This window comes from Schistosoma mansoni, chromosome 1, assembly GCF_000237925.1.
Source record: "Schistosoma mansoni strain Puerto Rico chromosome 1, complete genome".
NCBI classification, from domain to species: Eukaryota; Metazoa; Platyhelminthes; class Trematoda; order Strigeidida; family Schistosomatidae; genus Schistosoma; species Schistosoma mansoni.
Genome location: NC_031495.1, coordinates 19,091,180 through 19,097,179, shown reverse-complemented (window position 1 = coordinate 19,097,179; position 6,000 = coordinate 19,091,180).

Here is a 6,000-nt window from a genome sequence, read left to right as displayed (position 1 = left end):
ATGAAAAACCTGGAAGCACTGAACTTATGAATTCAATTATTAAATTACTACAATCTCCACAAAACCTTTAATCTGGTGATAATCATCATCTGCTCATTAGTGACTGGTTTCAAGAGGTATTTGCTGAAGTTCTAGTGAGAAACATGGACTACTGGAGTTCAACTGTATCTGTTGTTAGGCAGTCACTCATTAAAGACAAGGGTTGGCGGTGGCTCGATTTCGTGGATTGGTTGAAGTTAGAAAATAACACCGTTGAACGCCAATTCAGTGGTCTATATATTAAGCGTTCGCGCGTGAATCCGAAAGTCCTGGGCTCGAATCCGGCGTACGGGATCATAGATGCGCAATACTGAGGAGTAGCATTCTAGAATGAAACGGCCGTCCAGTGCTTCCAGGTATTCCATGATTTAGAAAACTTTAATTTCATGCTCAAGCTATACATAGTTTTTTTTCATTTATTCTTGATAACTTTTAAATTATACAAGTTATTTATTATTAGAAGAATCGACAGACACTAAGTCACAAAACGTCAGAATTCAAATTTTCTACATACAATCATTTATATTTATTTCACATTAATTGAGAGTTTTGAAAAGAGAATATATTTATTGGATTAAATAAGATGGTGGTTGAAGGTGGTCAACAGGAAACCATGGACCCGGGTATCGTGCTACTTGGCACTCGTCAGCAAGATGTACTTGTAATCTTGAGGGAACTGGATTCGATCCCGTGTCACTCAGCTTCACAGTCATAGAAGTTACCACTGAGCTATTCGGGCCGGACTTAACACGCATGACAGTGATCACCACCCAGTGATCTATCAATTGTGATATTGGATTAAATATAAAATGCATATAATGCATTTTGTTGAATCAAAATTAAATAAACAGCAAAGAGCCTGATGTAAATTAAAATGCTTCCGTGGATGAATGTATTTTTCTTACTTATTTCTATTTGTTTTCAATTTTTTTTTCAGTAAAAACAACCGTAGACGTCAAGTTTGATTGATGGATTTTTTTATTGCACATGATGTGGACTAAATTACTCAAGAAGAAATGCCATAAAAATATAAATGGTAATCAAAAGACGCTGCGAGTACTTTTTTTAAAATATAAATTGTTTAGGCTAATTATACCATTGATGAGATCAAATGAATTTAGTTGTAGAGAATAATAATATCTCCAACTCAACATAGACTGTCTTGTTTTTTTATTTGAAAATTACAATTAGTAGAACCATTCATATTTTTATACTGTTCAGTTGATGTTTTGGTAATCCTATGAGAATAATTATATGACTTTTTAAAAAAAAACGCGAATTAAAGATTCACAATCGATTACATAAATTGATCTTATTTTATTTATTCAGTCAATAAATGTTTCTATGAAAAAGTGATTTTCAATAGAATGTTTTGACCGAAGCAACTACAATTTTTATTGTATTATGGTGAACGAGAACACAAGAGAGGACAATTGAATGTATGTAATTACAAAATTACAGAACGTCTTAGTAAAATCTGAGAACCATACAGTAAATATTTCATTTGCAAAATGTCAATCAATCATCTCAAACTTGACTGTTCCTTCGCAAATATCAGTCAATCGTCTCAGACTACATTGTTCTTCCTTTTCCACACCAATCATTCTTTCTTTTGGTTCTTTTACCTTTGATCTTCTTAACCTTCTGTCTTAAACTTCTGCCTATTTCTATTAATCATGATATTTTCCTGAATGATTGATAATTATGTTGACTAGCTCTATTTCATACCCAACATTGAATGATCCACTACATAATTCAAAGACATAATTTATTTGTCTAAAGATCTCCATCATATTAAAAGAAAAATATTCTTTTCGATTAATTCTCTTCAGGTTCTACAATTATATATCCAATATAATAATCTGAAAAATGACCAGGTTTATGGAAAGTACATTGTTTAAAGCATGTAAATTTAAGATTATCAAACAAAATAGAATAAAAATGGTAATATCGATATGACTCATATGAAATGTTTAGCGAATTTATCGGAAAGAATATTCTTCGTTCATATATATTGAACACATAATTTTTTTAAAAACTTTCATAGGTTCTTTTCTAAAGAAAATATTTATACTGTTGAAAATGGTTAAAAATATTGCAGACTATCAATAACATTAGAATCTTACTTAATGATTTTTACGTTCTGTCTAACTTATTTGATCGATAGGATTCAGTCTGTAATAAGAAGGACCTGAAATATATGACACTGATCACGACCCAGTGATCAATCACTTGTAAATATGTCTCAATCCAACAGGAGGTCAGTCACGGTCCGGATAGCTCATTGGTAACTTCTGTGACTGTGAAACTAGGTGACACGGGATCGAATCCGTCAGAGAGCATCAGTTCCCTCAAGATTACAGATACATCTTGCTGATGAGTGCCAAATAGCACGAAACCTAGGTTCAGGGTTTCCTGTTGACTACCTGCAACCACTATCTTATCTCAACATAGTGCACGCAATGTAAAGTCACCTAGACTACTGCACGCATTGCAACTTAATCGATAGGATTTAATCTGATCTAAGAAGCACCTGACATACATGACATTGATCAGTTATCAATCAATTGTAAATATTTGTTTCATTCTACTCCAAACTAAATTTTCTTTAATGGTTAATAATTCGAACCAGAAAATCTTGTTGTTCATTTAATAATAAACTTTTACGTGAAAGAAAACTCTAAAATAATCTATATTTGAATTCACTTAGTTTTGTTTGTTTGAAACTTCCCATTGATGTTTGGAACTTTAATTGGTCAGTCTCTTATCATATTTGCTTGTAATGATTGTGAATTAAGGCAATATCGAGACAATACACAAAGTAAACACATATGCCTATAAGAGACTGACCAGTTGCAGTCCTAACAAATCGATGGGAAGATTCAAACAAAGAATATCAAGTGAATTTAACCTTCACTTCATTGCACAAGCAAGTGGCTATCAGAACTCAGTAGCTGAGTAGATAATGAGATGGAATTTGAAGCGAATGGTAGTGGCTTCGAGTCCCAGAGTGAAAATCAACTCTGAGATGCAGGTACATCCAGCTGACGAGTCCCAAATAGGACGAAACGCGCAACCTAGATTCCACTTCTAGTACTATCCATCTTTGCTTATAATCTATGCTTTTTTTAAAAAAATTTCAAAAATCAGTAAAATGTGTACAGCTACTATCATTTCCCAATTTTTATTTAATTATTTACTTTCATTCTTATTGTGTAATATAAATTATTCATTTTATTTTCTAATGAAATATATTTTATTTTGTCTAAATCAATGAATATGAAAAATAAAACAAAAAAACTAAATCTGAATTTATTCAATTAAATCAATAATTCTATTTTTTCCATTTTTGTTACCAAGTCATATATCATAATTGAAAAACAGACTATTTTGTCATTTTTGCTATAGTTTATATAATAAATGAAAAAATATTTTTTTATTTTAAAATTATAAAATAAATTTAATTTGTATTTTAATTATTTGTAAAATTCAATGAAAATCATTAGTTATCATTAATTTTCTATTGTTTTATAAAATTTATGAACGACCTTTGAGCGACGCTGAAATGACCTTGAGAATATCCATCTATTAACTAGGACCAAATGAAGGTTATAAACCTGGGGTGAGGAACTAGAATTACGATTTGTAGTTAATGGTTAGGGTTAGAAATTAAATTTATAGTTTCGTATCACGAACTGACATCAGATATAATGCAAAAATGATATTGTGCCAAATATATGAATAAATTTCGCACCAAAATCCAAGACTCATTATATTATATCTGATTGGTTCGTTCATAAATTATAGTCTAGCTCAAAATACATATTTGATTCATTAAATTCCCATGGATATTTATGTTGTTTTATTTTGATTAGAATAATGATGTAAATTTTTTTGTCTCTATAATTAGACAGATATGCTATAGACATAAAATTAAATTGATCGAGTTTGAACCAAGAAATTAGTTGTTCATTCATATTAATTCGTTAAGCACTGACTCTACCATTGGACAAAAACTAACGTAAAATGGTTTTAATTGTAAATACTGATTAAATATAATGATAAATATAGAGGTAACAATTAATGATTCGAAATTAACATTAACTGATTAAAAAAATTGCAATACACTTATTTGGAAAGTTTTTTGAACTATACATTGCATCCATTCTCGATTTACACTGTCTCAAAAAACATTGCACGAGAAGGCATACTAGTCAGTATTTGACTCCTCAGAAATGACCATGTTCATAACGTGGGCAATCGATCCTGAATTAATGGCCTGAAATGTAACGAAGGCATTAGGAATCCTGAGGATCATGGTTTTATCTTTGATGAGGTCATGAATGTCGTACATTGTGATGGACTACTATGACTAACTTTGTACTTTATATACGTTCATTACGAAACGACTAACATATTTATAAGTAGAGATGAATGAGAGCTAGCAGTGGAATCCTATTTTGTAATCCATCAACTGGATGCTTGTGATTTAAGGCAATATCGAGACAATCCGTACAGGATGCACATATGCCGATAAGTGACTGATCAATCGCAGTTTTAAATATCAATAGGAATATTCAAACAACCAATACTAGAAATGAACTAGTATATTTGTATAGTTACAGTGGCACGTTTCAAATACACTCATTTATTTAGAAAAATTTAAGGAGTAATTTATTAATAATTAATCTTCATCTGAGTTGTTCTTCAAACATTGAAAGCGATATATTTTTAATAAGTTGGTTTTATTATTGCTATGAAAAGCCGGAGCTGACCAATTACATCATATATCTCAATGGTTGAAACATTTTTTTGAAAATCGTAAAATTTTATTTGTAATGATAAACATATTTTCAAAAATTCCTGTTTTCTTACTTTTTACAATGTATTAAAAGCTTCAAAAGTAGGAGCAAAATTACATGGACGAGCATAAATAGATTCAATATCATAATACCACTAGTAGCTCTAGTAAAACTACAGAAATGATTTCCCTAAATAAATAATGTTTCTAAGGATGAATTTTGACTTGTTCAAATTAGCGATCCCGTTCTTTTTGAAGTATTACAATTCTTATTCGTCGTTATACATCAAATAACCCTCTTAATATTAAATAGTATCCAAACTATAATGAAATCAATCAATTGACATAATAAAAATAGAAACCAGTCATAGTGATTGAAAATACAGTGGAATGGTAGAGGGTGAAAAGGTACAATTCCACCCCGAAATGCCTTTACACAGCTATTCACACATAGCTTGTGCCATAGAAGTCCCACCTATTAACTTTGAGTGGCAGGGTATTCTTAAGATAGCACTACGATAGAATGCGAATATTTGCCTCTTGAACGAAGTTGCTGGATATGGAGTGTCTACCAAGTGAAATTCAAAAGTTCAGTAATCCTATCGCATTAAAATGAGGATATCATCGATGTCTAAGTCAATTAGTTCTTTCGAGTTAAAACTACATTTAAATTTATGTCAATATATAACTAATTCCAATAGACAAATTCAACTTTAGTGGAGACATTTTAATTGTAACTAAAACTTTGTATACAATTCATTACAATGTCCTATTTTAGTTCAGAATGTATATGTATGTTATCAAACATTTAGAAAATAAATGAAAATTTCATTGATTTGAATAAAACTAGCGATCATGATTTACATTGATCTATAAATTGATTATTTTTTTTAATCTCCAGCTTAATTAAATAAAGAAAATTCTAGTCGACAAAATCAAATGCGTAATTTTTAAGCCTGTTTTTATTTTAGAAGCACAATACAGTCGAATGGAAACTTTCAATTTACTGATTTTGAATGGGAATTTTTTCTCTATTTGTTGGAGCACATAAATTCACAAGTACTGTTCAATTACCATGAAATTTCTTTGTCACAAATGATATATTGGATGGTTAGAAAAACGTTAATGATTGTCTTTTGTCAATATACCATGCATCAATA